The 17265-nt window shown below is 45.3% G+C and overlaps 1 protein-coding gene across 4 annotated transcripts in view; it reads left to right on the forward strand.

The window, feature by feature from the left end:
- Positions 1-11380: 11380 nt before the first annotated feature.
- LOC140454601 (homeobox protein otx5-like) overlaps positions 11381-17265 on the forward strand; it is a 45356-nt gene continuing 39471 nt past the window's right edge. For 2 of the 4 annotated variants that reach the window (XM_072549472.1, XM_072549468.1), the window contains exon 1: positions 11381-11979. The gene's annotated coding sequence lies outside the window, so the exon portion shown is untranslated. Of the gene's footprint in view, positions 11980-13108; positions 13174-15331; positions 15350-17265 lie in introns of those variants that run through there. The other 2 variants (XM_072549473.1, XM_072549474.1) reach the window with 2 other exon arrangements.

The following is a 17265-nucleotide window of genomic DNA, read 5'->3' on the forward strand; positions in this document are numbered from 1 at the left end:
GTACGCTGCACTTACTGCAAGCAACCTACCCTGTTGCAAAGTCTAAGGGGAGTAGTCCTCAGATAAGTCCAAGGAGTTGGTGTTCAGTTGATGAGTCCAGTCAGTCAAGCACAGCATCCGATCTTAGCCCAGGGCCATAGGCACCACTTGAGTGGCGGAGGTGGGACGATCTGTACCTCTTCTGTGGGTCATGGTAATCATTGGGGATTATCTAACTGATTGACTCGAGGGGGTGGACCATGAGCAATCCTGAGGATCTGTCCACTGAGGTCATGAAGGATGGAGTTAACAGGGGCCATTGCTGCAGGAGGGATGGTGGGAAACTCAGTTGTGGGGATTGCAAATGGTGCTTGATGCACACTTACTTGTTAATCTGATAACTCAGATTAATAGATTATCATGACAAAGACAGCACACAATTAGGAAAGAAAATGGTGTATGGGCCTTTATGAAGAAGCAAGGGGAATATTAGAAGAATCTTTATCATACAGCAAGTAGTTAGGGTCTGCAATGCATTGCCTGGAAATGTAGTGGAGACAGGTTCAATTTAGGCATTCAAGAGGGCATAGGCTGGTTATTTGGATAGTTATGTGCAAGGGCATGGGGGAAGGGCAGGAGGTTGGCACTGGGTAATGATGCCCATATGAACAGTTGGTGCAAGTGCAGTGGGCCAAATGGCCTCCTTCTGCATTATAACGATACCATAATTCTGTAAAGATGTCTTGCTTCAATTGTATACAGCCTTGGTGTGTCTGTTCCTGCAGTGTTGGTTGCAGTTTCAGTCCCATTACCTAAGGAGGGATATACTTCCCCCAAAGGGAGTGTAGTGAAGGATCATCAGACTGATTCCTGGGATGAAAGGACAGTCCCATGATGAGAGATTGAGGAGACTGGGACTGTATTCTCTGTGAGAGGGCTATGAGAGGTCACAGCCATTAAGTGTGCTCAAGACAGAGATCAGTTGGTTTCTAAATGTTGAAGATATCAAGGGATATGGGGATAATGGGGGAAATGGTGCTGAGGTAGAAGATCAGCCAAGATGCATTTGAAGGGTGGAGCAGACTGTTAGGGACAAATGGCCGACCTCTGTTTGAATGTCCTATTTGTTATGTATGTGGAGTTAGATCAATTGGCCACAATGTAATTGAATTACAGATCCAGCTCGAGGGACTGAAAGCTTCTCTCCTGTTTCCCATGTAATTCTTGCTTCCCACTCCCCAGTAAGAGCGCCTACAGAATATTGGGGAGTTGTGAGGGATGGTCGTGGAATGTTTAAATACCAGCTCCAATTTAAGATGTATTAAGAGAACATAAAAATAAACATCAGAACCCCAGAGAACCAAGGCCAGAGAGAGAATCATTAAGTTAAAAAATGCAAAGGGATGCCATTTAGCCCATTGTTCCTTTGCTGGCTCCATGGAAGAGTTACCTCATTGGTCCCAACCTCTCTACTCATTCCTTGTAGCCCTTCATTTTGGCCACTTTCTAGAATCTCAGTGGGCTGCAGATGAAGGGTTAACCTCATGTCTTTGGAATGAGTGGGTGAAAATCCTAGGTGGTGCCCAGGAACTGCTATCCACCGTGCCAATATATTCCCTGCACAGGTGCACTTGCATTCTCTATTCCAGCTTTGACATTTTGTTTGGAGGCAGCGGGAGAGGTGAAACCTTTTGGTTGCCACAGTGATGCTGAATTCAAGTTCCCACACACCTGGTAGACGAGAATTGGTTTGTGTGGTATCAATCTTATCTCCCTGTGAGCAAGGCCAGGGGAGACTTCCAGATCCTGTAGTGAGAGACATGAGATGTTCGCCAGTGTATTGATATCACTGACTCTGTACCCCAATATTCACATCACTGACACTATCCCAAAATTAACATCTGGCACTGTAGCCCAATATTCACATCACTGACACTGTACCCCAATATTAATATCACTAACTCTGTACCCCAATATTTACATCACGGATACTGTACCCCAAGATTAACATCACTGACACTGTACCCCAATATTAACATCATTGACACTATACCCCAATATTCACATCACTGACACTGTACCCCAAGATTAACTTCTGGCACTGTAACCCAATGTTAACATGACTGACACTGTCAGTCTTATCATCTTCCTCGGGACCCTCCAACCACATGGGGTCAATGTGGATTCCACTAGTTTCCTCGTTTCCCCTCTCCCCATCTTATCCCAGATCCAACCCTCCAACTCTGCACGACCCTCTTGAGCAGTCTATCTTCCTTCCCACCTATCCGCTCCACCCTCCATACCGACCATGCCCCATTTTCATCTACCTATTGCATTCCTGGCTACCTTCCCCCAATCACCACCCCCTCCCATTTATCTCTCAGCCCCCTTTGCCCACTCCTCATTCCTGATGAAGGGCCTTTGCTCGAAACATTGACTCTCCTGCTCCTCGGATGCTCCCTGACCTGCTGTGCTTTTCCAGCGCCACACTTTTCGACTCTGATCTCCAGCATCTATAGTCCTCACTTTCTCCTAAATCCTTATTGTTGTTGGGGAGAGGGGTTTTGAAGGCAGAAGTGCTGGAAATGGTCGAGATGAGGTTGAGGGCATCTTTAAGAATGTGGTACATGCAGACACCCTGTCTGAAATGGCTAGCTCCTGTGTTTCCCTCACCTCTCGCAAATCGTACAGTACTGAAAGATAATAATCCATCCACCCATCAAAGGGTTAATACTCTGGCATTCCAGAACAAGCTTACTGGGAGTTTAATCTGCAGTTGATTACTGAGAAATATCAATGATTTCTAAGTTATACAATAATGCTCCTGCTTTAATTTGCTTTAATTTGCCATAAGGAAGCCTGCTTTTAACTCTATTGACATTAATAGAAATTTTAAGGCTTAAATACGTTTTGGATTTACTTGTCATTTTCTTTTCCACCAGTTTAACAATTTGTCTCATCTTGAAGCAGAAAGCCATTCTTCCCATTAGCTGTCAGATCTTTTGGGTTTAGCAGCCAGCTCTGAGCAACTATTATTCAAAGGGTGTTGCTACTGAATTTAGGCTGTCTCTGAATTGGTGCTATGATGCTCTTGGTTTGAATTGTGAAAACATTGGAGAAACCAACATGGTGTAGTTGACACTGCGTAACTCTGTCTCAGTTGTGTCCCATCACCATTCTGAGAGGGAACTTGCATTTTTATAGCACCTGCCACAAACATTCAGGATGTTCTTTACACCCAAATCCCAATGAAATTCTTAAATAAAACAAAGGACTGCAGGTTCTGGAAACCTGAAAGAAAAACAAAAATTGATGGAGCAACTCAGCAGGTCTGGCAGCATCTATGTAGAGAGAGCGAGAGAAAAACAGAGTTAATATTTCAAGTCCAGTCACTCTCCATCTGAAGTCCTGTTAGCTCCAAGGGGCACAGACAGGATAGATGGGGAGATTCCTTTCCCCCCCAGTAAAGATATCAATCAGCAGGGGGCACAGTTTAAAAGGGAGAAGCAGCAATTTTAGAGGACACTTGAGAATATTTCTTCACCCAGAGCGCGTGAGAATCTGGAACTCACTGCCTGAAAGGGTAATAGAGGTGGGAATCCTTAAGATATTTTTAAATTATTTAAGCAATCACTTGGAAACGCCATGGCATTGAGGTTCTTGTGTCGTAGTGGTAGTGTCCATCCCTTTGAGCCAATGGGCCCAGATTCAAGTGCAAACCTGCCCCAGAGGTGTATAAAAACATCTCTCAACACATTGATGAGGAAGTATGTACAAAGGCTGAGTGTTGGGAAATGGGATTAGAATAGATGGGTACTTGATGAACAGTGCAGACACAATGGGTCAACAGGCGTCTTTCCAAGCTATAAAAGCTCTATGATAGTTACAAGGAAGGGATCAAACAAGGAGTGCTGGGAGGACACTCTCAAGGACATTCTCAATGCCAGCATAGACCTTTTGGACCAGATGGGATGATTCTATGCAGCCGGATTATGAAGAAAAGAAGAGGGGACATTGTTTAAAAATCAGAAATTTTAAAAACTTTCCCTCACAGGATGTCACTGGAAAGGCCAGCATTTATAGCCCCAGCCCTAGTTGCCCTTGAGAAGGTGATGGCTAGCTGTCTTCTTGAGCAGCTGCAGCCAAGGTCGACCCACAATATCATTAGGGAGGGAGTTCCAGGATTTTAACCTAGTGACGCTGAAGAAACAGTGATATATTGCCAAGTCAGGATGGTGAGTGGCTTGGAGGGGTAATTACACTGGCTGGTGTTCTCATATATCTGCTGTCCTTGTCCTTCCGGATGGGGGTAGTTGTGGGTCTGAAGATCTATTGCAACCGAAGATCTTTGAGGAGGTTCAAAAATGGATCTTGTAGGTAGTACGCGCTGCTGTTACTCAGTGGTGGAGGGAGTGGATGCTTGAGGATGAGGATGTGGTGCCTATCCACTGGGCTGCCTCATTCTGGATGGCTAAGATGGAGACAGGGAGAAATCTTCCTCTCAGACATCTGCCAGTCTTTGGAACTCTGTCCCATATAGCAGTGTAGGTGGGGTCTTGAATATTATTACTGTATGGCTGAGATGAATACATTCTTAACTAATGGTTATGAAGGGGTGCAGGAGTTAGGGGTGGGTACAATGAGATCAGCCACAATCTTATTGAATGTCATAGCAGGCTTGAGGGGCCAAATGGTTTACTCCTGCTCTTCATTGGTAAGGTGGGAGTTGCTTTGTTTCCCATCTTGATTTTGCCTTTGATTTTATTTTAAATCAGTGACTGCTGCCGTTCCCTTTGTCTCTTTTGCATTAGACCAGGAATAAACTGTCTAGTTTACCTCTTGTTCTCTGCTGGCTGTGGGTCCCTGTCACTGCGAAGATTGGCAGTGAGGATTAAAGCAAAAAAAAATCAATTTCCATCACAGTGTTTAATACCTCAAGACAACAGCCCCTGTCTGCTATTCCTATTTGGTACCCCTGTAGTAATTGTATGTGTCTATGGATCAAGAGCATAATCCCTTGTATTCCAATACTGGGGGATTTCAATTAAGAGCATTTGGGAGAGAACTACAGTCCATTTCCCTAATGAAGATGGGCAAAGGTAAATTAATTGTAACAGCGAATTCGCTTTAATCCCTGTGAATTATAATTAAGAAAAGGGCTGTTATTTTCAATCTTGCCGCAATGTAATTAAAAAGTGGCACGTGGGAGACACCAGTTCTCCTCCCGGTTCGATGTGTACTCGAACTGTCGAGTGCTCATCAGGATAGACTGAGCCACGAGTAATCACATTAGAGGGATTTCTGAGCCTTTCGGGAAGGCGAACAACACTTTTCAAACAGTTGCATTTGCATAGCGCCTTCCACCACCACTGGTTACCTCGAGGAAGCACTTTGTTAGGCACAGTCGCTGTAGTAAAGTAGCCAATTGGCACACGCTAAGATCCCAATCAGAGCAATGTGGCATTGAAAAGATAATTTGATTCTTAATTCGTTATGTTAATTGAAGGACAAATAAGTGGAGTACTGCATACAGCTTTGGTCACCTTATTTAAGGGAGGCTGGGTGGGAGGCAGTAAAGAGGTTGACCAGACTAGTACCTGGAATGGACAGGTCGCCTTCTGAGGAAAGGTTGGACACACTGGGCTTGTATTCACTAGAGTTCAGAGAACTAACAGCTGACTTAATTCAAACACACACAAGATCCTGAAGCGTCTTGACCAGGGGGAATGTGGAGACGACATTTCCATGTATGGGAGAATCTAGAACTGTGGGGGGGGGGTGTCACTGTTTAAATCAGAAGTCTTCTATTTCAAACAACGATCCGGAGCATTTTTCTTCTCCTGAAAGTTTGTGAATCTTTAGAAATCCTCTTCCTAAAAAGAGGGTGGGAGCAGGGTCCTTGAATATTTTAAAGGCTGAGGTAGAGAGATTCCTGTTGAGCAAGAAGCTGTGAAAAGTCATCGGGGTAGATGGGAGTGCAGATTTAAGCTTATACTCAGGTCAACTCTCCTTTGAATGAACATCTTGAGATCTTTTACATCTACCTGGGCCTCAGCTTTACAACTCATCTGAAAGATACTTTCAACAATGCAGTGCTCCCTCAGTACTACACAGGAGCAAGCAGACTTGATTTTCTGCAGTGCATTCAAGTGTTCTGGGGTTGGACTTGAATTCAGAACCTTAGGACACAAAGCTGAGTGTGCTACCAACTGAGCCATGGTTAGCACAAGAGAGTGAAAAACAAGACTCCCTCCCTTCACTGGAGGTGACTGCTCTTTTCTGGGATGGATGCTGAGAAGGAGTTAGCATTCCACCAGCTCACTGAGTTTGCCCATCTCCATTGAGCCCTTTACATTGGGCCAGGAATAGACAGTGCGGCAGAAGTGGGTACTGCAGATGCTGGAGATTAGAGTCAAATTTGAGTGGTGCTGGAAAAGCACAGCAGGTCAGGCAGCATCCGAGGAGCAGGAACATCAATGTTTCAGGCAAAAGCCCTTCATTAGGAATGAGGGATCCTGAGGGATCCCCATTCCCGATGAAGGGCTATGCCCTAAAGGTTAATTTGTTTCCTTCTCCTTGGATGCTGCCTGACTTGCTGAGTTTTTCCAGCACCATTCTAATCTTGACAGGAATAGACAGTGTAGAGTAAATCTTGTTCTCAGCTGTGGGCCTCTGTTGGTGGGACATTCATTCATGTTTAATCTTGCCATCAACAATTTTAGATATTAATCTCTATACTACCCAGCCACAATTTTGTCTAATTCCTCATTTTTTTTTGCTGTTTACTTTTCTGAGCTTTGCTTCTGGCCATTAGTTCAAACAGCATAGGGTCAATCTCAGTGCTCCTTTAAAACTCAACCCTTGTTGGAATATTGCAGCGATACCACTAAGTGAGAGGTCAGTGCTCAATAATTTTATAGCACATACTCCATGAAATAAAGTTAATGAGAAACTGATATTTTTGAAACTTTGGACACGATAATCAGTCAACATCACAGGGAGTAGTACAACACAGTCGAAACACAATCATCTAACTTGTCCAGATAGAGAAGCAAACTAATTTGCTCTAATTCCAATCTCCCCCTCTTTAGTTATTTACAGACAAGACAATTAGACAAGAATATTAATGAGGGCAGAGTGGTAGACGTGATCTATATGGATTTCAATAAGGTGTTTGACAAGGTTCCTCATGGGAGATTGATTAGCAAGGTTAGATCTCATAGAATATAGGGAGAACTAGCCATTTGGATACAGAATTGACTCAAAGATCAAAAATAGAGGGTGGTGGTGGAGGGTTGTTTTTCAGACTGGAGGCCTGTGACCAGTGGAGTGCCACAAGGATCGGTGCTGGGTCCGCTACTTTTTGTTATTTACATAAATGATTTGGATGTGAGCATGAGAGGTATATAGAGGAAACTCGATTATCTGAAGGACACAGGCAGAGAGTATTTCATTCAGTTAATCGAATGCTCGATAATTGATGCCGGATCACATAGTTAGCCACAATCGGGACCTTGTGATCTTGTTCAGGTGATCCGAAGTTCAGTTAATTGAATACCAGATAATTGATGCTGGATCACATAGTTAGCCACACATTGGGACACGCATCTGTAGTTAGTAAGTTTGCAGATGACACCAAAATTAGAGGTGTAGTGGACAGCAAAGAAGGTAACCTCAGATTACAACAGAAACTTGATCAGGTGGGCCAATGGCTGATGAGTGCCAGATGGAGTTTAATTTAGATAACTGTGAGGTGCTGCATTTTGGAAAAGCAAATCTTTGCAGGACTTATACATTAATAGTAAGGTCCGAGGGAGTGTTGCTGAACAAAAAGACCTTGGAGTGCAGGTTCATAATTCCTTGGAAGTGGAGTTGCAGGTAGATTGGATAATGAAGAAGGTCGTTTGGTATACTTTCATTTATTGGTCAGAGCATTGAGTACAGGAGTTGGAAGGTCATGTTGCAGCTGTACAGGACATTGGTTAGGCCATTTTTGGAATATTGTTTGCAATTCTGGTCTCCATCCTGTTGGAAGGATGTTGTGAAATTTGAAAGGGTTCAGAAAAGATTTACAAGGATGTTGCCAGGGTTGAAGGAGTTGAGCTACAGGGAGAGGTTGAATAGGCTGGGGCTGTTTTCCCTGAAATGTTGGAGGCTGAGAGGTGACCTTATATGGGTTTATAAAAACATGTGGGGCATGGACAGGATAAATAGGCAAGATCTTTTCCCTGGACTGGGGGAGTCCAGAACTAGAGGACATAAGTTTAGGATGAGAGGGGAAAGATATAAAAGAAACCTAAGGGGCAACTTTTTCATGCAGAGGGTGGTGCATGTATGGAATGAGCTGTCAGAGGAAGTGGTGGTACAATTACAGCATTTAAAAGGCATCTGGAATGGGTACATGAATAGGAAGGATTTAGCGTGATATGGGCCAAGTGCTGGCAAATGGGACAAGATTAGTTTGGGATATCTGATCGGCATGGATAAGTTGGACCAAAGGGTCTGTTTCCATGTTGTACATCTGTATGACTCTTATGTATTCCTTTGTGCTCAAAGGTATTTTGAAGAGATTTACTCCCTCACCAAAGTAAAGCAGATTAATTCATGAAGCTATCATTGATTGTTTAAACACACATCTGGTTCACCCATACAAGATGGTGGAGATGTCAAGTTAGGTATGATTCAGGCTCCTGGCCTGTCAACCACCTTTTGGCTGACCAGCCACATTTTTTAAAAAAATTCTAATTATTATTTATTAATTTCACCTTTTGTATAAATTCATCTTTGCTTCTTTGTGCTGCAGAAGTGTGGCAGTTTTAGTCAGACAACACTGGGTCCTCAACAGTTTTTACAGATTATGGTTCTCAACTTTTGTGACAAAACCCCGGTTCTCAACAGTTTTGAGAGGCCCAGGATCTTAGCAGTTTCAAGAGGCCCCTGTTCTCAGAAGTTGGGCAAGGCCCTGGTCCTTGGCAGTTGGGCAGGGCCCGAGCCTCAGAAGTTGGGGAAGGCCTTGGTCCTTGGCAGTTGGGCAGGGCCTAGTCCTCAGTGTTGGGCAGACCCCAATCCTTGGCAGTGGATGAAACCAAGAGGCCATGGAATGAACAAAAGATGTTATCTGTTTTAACTTTGTTTCTTTTTTAATCTGTAATTTATGTAATTAAATGGCAATGGTAACATATATACATTTTACTGTATTTTCACAAATGCAAGTAACAATAAATTTCTATCTGTCCACCTAATGCCCTTTAGGGAAGGAAATCTGCCGTCTTTATCCGGTCTCACCTACTTGTGACTCAAGAACCACAGCAATATGGTTGACTCTTATCTGCCCTCTGAAATGGCCCAGCAATCCACTCATTTCAAGGGGGCAGTTAGGGATAGGCAATAAGTATTGGCCTTGCCCAGTGATGCCCACATCCCTTAAAGAATACAGAATGGAAAAAAAGAACTGTGTTGCACAAATGGAAGGCTGTGCTTTTGACATGGAAGCGCACTCCTGACGTGTGCCTTGTAGATAGTGAGCAGGCTTTGGGAAATCAGGAGGTGAGTTACTTGCTGTAGGATTTCCTGACTCAGACTTGGCCTTGTAGTCACAGAATTTGTACGGCTAATCCAGTTCAGTCATCCACAGGTGGGCTACTCAGCAATGATAATTCCAGCGAATGTCAAAGAGTAATAATGGTCATTGCCTGACATTTGTTTGGCGTGAATGTTACTCGTCACTTGTCAGCCCAAGCCTGGATATTGCCTAGGTGTTGCTGCATTTATACAAACACTGCTTCAGTATCTGAAGAGTCGCGAATGGTGCTGAACACTTTGCAATCAGCAGCAAACATCCCCATTTCTGACCTTATGATGGAGAAAAGGTCATTGATGAAGCAGCTGAAGATGGTTGGGTCAAGGGCACTACCCTGAGAAACTCCTGTCGACATGTGTTGGAGCTGAGCTGACTCACCTACAACAACCACAACCATCTTCCTTTGTGTCAGTGGCTCTAACGAGAGAAAGTTTTCCCTCTGCCACCCTCAATCGTCTCAATTCCACACTGAATAAAATGCAGCCTTGATGTTGAGGATTGTTAATCTGAACTCACCTATATGTGTATCCAACCAACTGTCTGCTTCACTCATCAAATCTCATTTCATTAATTTGGCCTTCATTTGTTGTTGGGATATCACTGAAGAATTCTGACTAATCAGGAAAAGGTTCTGTACTCAGAAGTGCTTTGGTACTTGTCACTATAAGAATGATTGGAAATGGCTATAGTCACTTTTCAATGTATTTGCACGTTCCAAAGATTATTCAACTTTAAAATGGAATAATCACAGTAATCTACTTTGCAACGTATGAAGACATACAGTGACTCAGTGGTTAGCATTGCTGCAAAGTGCCAGGGATCCAAGCTCAGTTCCACCCTTGGATGACTGTCTGTGTGGAGTTTGCGCATTCATACTGGACCTGTGTGGGTTTCCTCCGGGTGCACCAGTTTCCTCCCACAGTCCAAAGATGTGCAGGTCGGGTGGGAAATGCAGAACTATAGGGTAGGAAGTTGGGTCTGAATGGGCTACTGTTTGGAGGGTCACTGTAGACTTGATGGGCTGAATGACCTGCTTCCACACTGGAGATTCTAAATAACTTCCAGAAATGACCCAAGTATTTCTTAGGTTTTCACAGTTCCATCAAAGAAAATCTAATGTGAAGGATTTACAGCAGGATTATACACTATCAAAGTGTTGGTCAAGGCTAACTTTGGCAGCTCAAACATTCTTACTAGGGAGCAAAACCTGAGACTCCTGGAAATCAGCCTTTCAGCTTTGCAGTGGGAGAGTGGCCTGTGTAGTTTGGACACAGGCTGATCAATTCCTAAATCTACAGGCATCACATTCAAAGGATGCTGAAACGCTGTGCTGATCGATTTCAACCTCATTCTATTACTTCCAGCTTTTACAATAGCCACACTTGGCCCAAAGTCCTATTATTAACCTCACAATGTCCGTAATTAGCAAGTCCTCTAAAGCTATGATTGTTAATTACACAATATTGGTAATTTGAGAGTGTATATTCACCCAGGAAATTAGGGTTTCAGGGCAGTGGAGAGTTTACATTCTCTTTGGGATATTTGAGGGGGGCTAGAAGGGGATTTATACTCTCCCAGGGGTAAGGATGAGGATGGGCAGGGGAAGTATCGATTTGCTCTCCCTCTGTCTAGCTGCCTTGCCCTTGCTGCTGTGGCAGTGCTAACATTCCTGGCCTCTAATTCCCTGCTAATTGCCCACCGACAGTGAGGCTACCCCTGGGCTCTGCTCCCCGCCTCGTGTCTCTCTCTGCCTTTAATCCCGGCTTTCTCAATGTGGTTGGCTGCCAGCAGGAGCTCTGGCGGGATAAATCCCCTGGACATCTGCTGGGCCTGGACAATCCGTGGCTCTGTGTGTGTGTGTATGTGTGTCTGTGTCTTGTCTCCGCCTCTCTCTGGGACCCTGTCCTTGTGTGTGTGTGTCTGCCCCTTTCTCTGGGACCCTGTTCCTGTGTCTGTGTGTCTGCCCATCTCTCAGGGAGCCTGTTGTGTGTGTGTGTGTGTGTGTGTGTGTGTGTCTGCATGTCTGTCCCTCTCTCTGGAACCCTGTCCCTGTGAGTGTGTGTGTGCCTCTGTCTGTCTCTCCAGGACCCTGTCTCTGTGTGTGAAAGAGAGAGTCTGTATGTGTGTGTATGTGTGTGCGTGCGTGCACGCATGTGTGTGTGTCTGCCTGTCCCTCTCTCTGAGATCCTGTCCCTGTGAGTGTGTGTGTGTGTCCGTGTGAGTGTGTGTGTGTGTGTGTCTACCCCTCTATCTGGGAGCCTGTGAGTGTGTTTGACTCACTCAGGCTGGATTAAAGGAGTTTCGAATCCATATCAATAAGAATATCCCCTCTCTCGCTCATTTGTCCACAACCTCTTCCTCTGGTCCTTGTCCAGTGCCCAACTAAAACAGGATCAATCTCTGCAGATTTATACCTCAAGGTAAGATGCATTAGCTTCAGATAAACTATAATTAACTTTTAAAATTCCAGCTACAGGTTATTTATCAGTGATCCTAATGTAAGGGGTTTAGTGTCCCTGATCAAATGATTTGTAAAGACTTAAAGTCCCTAGATTTTAACACCACCTTGTGCTGCTTTGGTCTCCCTGTGGTTTTTGTTTTGGTTATTTTATTAAGAGGGAGAGAGAGAGGAGTTGTGGCGATTAAGACAGGGATTTTCATATTTTGAGCCCAGTAGCTTTGCTGGAGAGTGTTACATGCAATCCTCAGTAGCATCTCTACCAAGATGCTTTGAATTTATTTTTTCCACAGCTCCTTGCAGGCTGAAGTGCCAACAGCAAACAGTAGCCATGTATAGTCATAGAGACGTATAGCATTGAATCAGGCCGATCGGCCCATGATGTATATGCTGACCAAGTACACTAATTCCATTACAGTACTCTGCCCTGGCATTTTAAGGTGCTTTTTCGATGTTGTGAGGGTAGTGTCCCTATCTCAGGACTAAGGGATCCAGGCTCCAGAATGTCATAACATCTCTGCATGGTGATTGAAAAACAAAAGTCTACTTCTTTTTTGTCTTTTCTTTCACTTCTACGGACACTTTTGAGATTTTGGATTAATCATGAAACACAGAAAGAGGTTGGAGCATTGTACTCACACCCCTCACCGTGTTGTCCCTTATTTTAGCGACCCTCAGAAATTAGCATTAATCGACCCCGTCACTGTCCCGCAAGAGATTGAAGTGTCCATGTGCCAGTTTCTGTGAGGGTATCCCTGGCGGCTTAACTATTTAGCTTTCTAGCTCCTACATTCTGGTTTTGCGCCTGTTTTGTTTTTAACATAATTCATAAGCAGAAATGTTCAAAGGGTATGGAAGGTGGGCTGGTTTTATTTGCCAATCGGCCTGTAATTTTCCCTCCTGGGTCTTGCTCCCTGCCGTCCCCGAGGCGAATGCACGACTCCCGGATACCCGGAGACAAGTGTCCAGGGTGAACTGGGGGGGGGGGGTTACCGCAGGCTCCCTGAGCTCCGGGCCGGCTGGAGCGGGATAAGTGTTGGAGGACAGACCGGCCCGGAGCCAATCGGTAGGAGGGTGGCACTGCGACCTGCATTGTGCGGGATGCTGGAATTCCTGGTGTTCAGTCCAGTTCAGCATTGTCTAGCCCTTTAATCAGGTAACCTCACTTTAACGGTTGTTATGGGTTAGGATCATTCGTTTCATTTGTATCATTTCCGCAGAATTCGCAAACGCCATGGCGAATATATTTGATTAAAATAGTTATCTGTTTGTCTGTCTGTTTGTCTATCAGCCTGTCTCTCTATCTTTCTGCCTCTCTCTCAATCTGTCTGTCTGTCTGCCTGTCATTCTGTTTGTCCGTTTGTCTGTCTGTCTGTCTATTTGTCATGATTTGGAGATGCCGGTGTTGGACGGGGGTGGACCAAGTAAAAAATCACACAGCACCAGGTTATAGTCCAACAGGTTTAATTGGAAGCACTAGCTTTCGGAGCGCTTTGTCTATTTGTCTGTTGTCCATCTAACCATCTATCTATCTACCTATCTATCTGTTTATCTATGTCTGCCTCTTTATCTGTCTATCTCTTTATCTATCTATGTATCTATCTATCTGTCCATCTATGTATGTCTCCAACTTTTTCTTTCTTTTAATCGTTCTATCCATCTATATATCTGTCTGTCTCTCTGTGTGTGGAGTGGGACAGTACCATCTGAACTGTCACAGTGACATTGAGAGGAGACAGCTCTAAGTTGGAGATGTGAACATTTCTCAGACTGAAGCTTGGGCGGGGTGTGTGGGGGAGACCGAGTGGGTGTCCCCCTCGAATCAGTTGCGACCATTCCCAGGCAGATTGTCACCCCCCAGCCCGTTCTGTTTCCCTGTGAGCCATCACTGTCAACCAGGGAGAGATACATCCACCGTTTCCAATGCACATTTCGCTCTCCTCAAATCTCTGAAAGGAGGAGGTGAGAGGGGGGTCCTGTCGAAGGCTCTGTTGAGAAAAGTTCACGCTCAGGTTTAGTATCGAATATAACGGAATGTGATGGAACGGAAAGCGTTGAGAGAATTTGTATGAGAAAATCGTTTCTCCAACATTTTAACTGAATATTTTGTCCAGAGCAAAGTCTGCTGCTCCTTTTAAAGGTAATGATTCCTGGGTCCCTGTGGTACTTTTTTGGCAGCGGGATGATGAGCAGCTCCTTTAAATGTTTTTTTGTCGGGTTAAATACAAATCCGTCGTTAGTGGAATAACTAAGTCATCTAAGAATGAAATTAAACTGAAAAGTAAGCGCTACTTTAGCTTCCACGGCACTGTTTTGCTCAAAGGTGTGCGTTGGGAGGGATCTAACAGAAAGCAAAGGCAGATTTTCTTTGTAAGTTTAGAGTAAAATAATTTAGAATTGTTTTAAATCGGGGATGAGGGAACCGACAAGTGAATATAACGGGAACAAAAAGTGCTGGAGAAACTCAGCAGGTCTGGCAACGGAGGGGAACAGTCAATGTTCTAGGCCCAGTACGAGTCCTCTCAGAACCCAGTAACTGGACGTATTTTCTCGAGAAACGTTAGAGTAAAAATGTTGTGAAGTGCGATGGGGTTTTTTTTGTGTTAAATTTGATAAAACACAAGTTAGATCTGACACTCTCAAAATGCCTGCGCTAAGGTTCTCCCCTTCCCTAAAGAACAGATTTCCACATGCAGATGATTTACTACGGCCCAGCGCTCCAAAAAAAATCCCTGAGAGGTAACACCCCCCACTTCTCTCCCAATCTGGTCCAGGCTCACTGTGGGACTTCAGAAATGCTCCACACATTCAGTCCACATCTACCACACCGTCTCTTGCCCCGGTCCTCCTGAAAATCAACGGGACAGGCTAGTATAGCCAAGAGAAATGGGGGAGAGAAGGAGGAGGGGGCTTTGAACCCAGCGAGACATCCCCGGGGAAGGTTCTGGTGCTAAACCGAGCTGGGGGGGACTGGGGACGGATCTCCCCTTCTGGGACACCGGTCATCTCACATCGAAGGTGAGGCACAAGGGGCGGATCATGCCCCCCACCCCCGCCCAGAATCTCTCCCCCTCCCCTTCCAAACACACACACAAACACTCCCTCCGCCCCTGTCTCTGAGACAGGGGATCCGGGTTCAAGTCCAACTCCTGGCGTTGGCTGACTGGGGTGTGTTGGTCAGGGCCTCAGTAGATCAACCCACAAATACATACTCAGTCAAAACACGTCTGTGTTTTTCCTTAATACGTGGGACGTGCGTGTCACTGGCCCAGAGGGCAGTTATAAGTCAACCACATTGCTGTGGGTCTGGAGTCACAAGAAGGTCAGACCAGGTAAGGGTGGCCGATTTCCTTCTCTGAGTAGCATCAGATGGATTTTTAACAGCAATTGGTTTCAAGGTTATCGAGAATTGTTATCGAGTTCAAGTTCCACCATCTCTAGAGGCAGGATTCGACCCCGGATCCCCACTGGATTCATAAATCTGGTAATGCCATTCTGCTATCACCTCCCTTGCTAGATCCAGACAGACTGTTCCAGTCAAGTCGATGGGGCTGACATTTCTGTCCTCCTCAGGGGGTTTCCCAATTCCCTCTGGAAAACTCCGATTGAATCTGGCTCCAGCACATTCCGGGCCCTAACCACGTCTTGTCTGTTTGTCATCACAGTCCACTGCCTCCATTTGCCCCAGCCCTCCACCAATGGGCGGTTTCTGCCTTTCCAATGTCCCCAGACCCCGCCTGATATCGAAAACGGCTCAAATCTCCCCGTAATCATCCCTTCCACCACAGAGAACAACATCTCCCATTTATCCTGGAAACGTCTTTCTTTCAAATATGATCAGTTTGTTCATCTCTCCAACTCACTGTGTCTCATGGCCAGAATACTGTGTGTGTGTGTGTGTGGAAGAATTGATCCGCACAAGCTTCAGTTGAGAACACGGGACCCGTTAGCAATTGGGTTTAAAGCAAATGTTCTGCAGATAGATTAGATTCCCTACGGTGTGGAAACAGGCTCTTCGGCCCAACCAGTCCGCACTGACCCGCCGAGGAGTAAGCCACCCAGACCCATTTCCCTCTGACTAATGCACCTAACGCTATGGGGCAATTTAGCGTGGTTAATTCACCCTAACCTGCATTGTGGGAGGAAACCTACACAGACACGGGAGGAATGTGCAAATTCCACACAGTCACCCGAGGCTGGAATCGAGTCTGGGTCCCCGCCGCTGTGAGGCGGCAGTGCTAGCCACCCCCCTGAAATAAAAACAGAAAATGCAGCGGGACCTTAGCAGATCTGCCAGCATCTATGGAGAGAGAAGCAGAGTTAATATTCCATGTTAGAAACACAGAAAACTCCGGAGAATTGCTGTAGGTCTGGCAGGACTCGTGACAAGAGGAACAGAGTTCACATAGAACATAGAACAATACAGCGCAGTACAGGCCCTTTAGCCCTCGATGTTGCGCCGATCCAAGCCCACCTAACCTACACTAGCCCACTATCCTCCATATGCCTATCCAATGCCCATTTAAATGCCCATAAAGAGAGAGAGTCCACCACTGCTACTGGCAGGGCATTCCATGAACTCACGACTCGCTGAGTAAAGAATCTACCCCTAACATCTGTCCTATACCTACCACCCCTTAATTTAAAGCTATGCCCCCTCGTAATAGATGACTCCATACGTGGAAAAATGGCAAGTTGCAAATACAGAAAGTGCTGGAGGAACTCAGCAGGTCCGGCTGCTGTGGAGAGAGAAACAGAGTTAACAGTACAGGTTATGAACACAGAAAGTGCTTGAGGAATTCTGCAAATCTGGCTGCTGTGGAGAGAGAAACAGAGTTAACAGTACAGGGTATGAGCACAGAAAATGCTTGAGGAATCCTGCAGATCTGGCAGTGTTTGTAGAGACAGAGAGAAAACAAAACGGAGTTAATGTTTCCAATCCAACGACTCTACTTCAGAGGGAAAGTGAGGACTGCAGATGCTGGAGATCAGAGCTGAAAAAATGTGTTGCTGGAAAAGCACAGCAGGTCAGGCAGCATCCAAGGAGCAGGAGAATCGACGTTTCGGGCATGAGCCCTTCTTCAGGAATCCTAAAGAAGGGTTTATGCCCGAAACGTCGACTCTCCTGCTCCTTGGATGCTGCCTGACCTGCTGCGCTTTTCCAGCCACACATTTTTCGACGCTTCTTCCGAACCTGAGACTGAAGGTGAAAACATTTCTGAAGAAGAGTCATATTGGAATCGAAGCA

The sequence above is a fragment of the Chiloscyllium punctatum genome, chromosome 29 (genome assembly GCF_047496795.1).
Source record: "Chiloscyllium punctatum isolate Juve2018m chromosome 29, sChiPun1.3, whole genome shotgun sequence".
Classification (NCBI taxonomy): domain Eukaryota; kingdom Metazoa; phylum Chordata; class Chondrichthyes; order Orectolobiformes; family Hemiscylliidae; genus Chiloscyllium; species Chiloscyllium punctatum.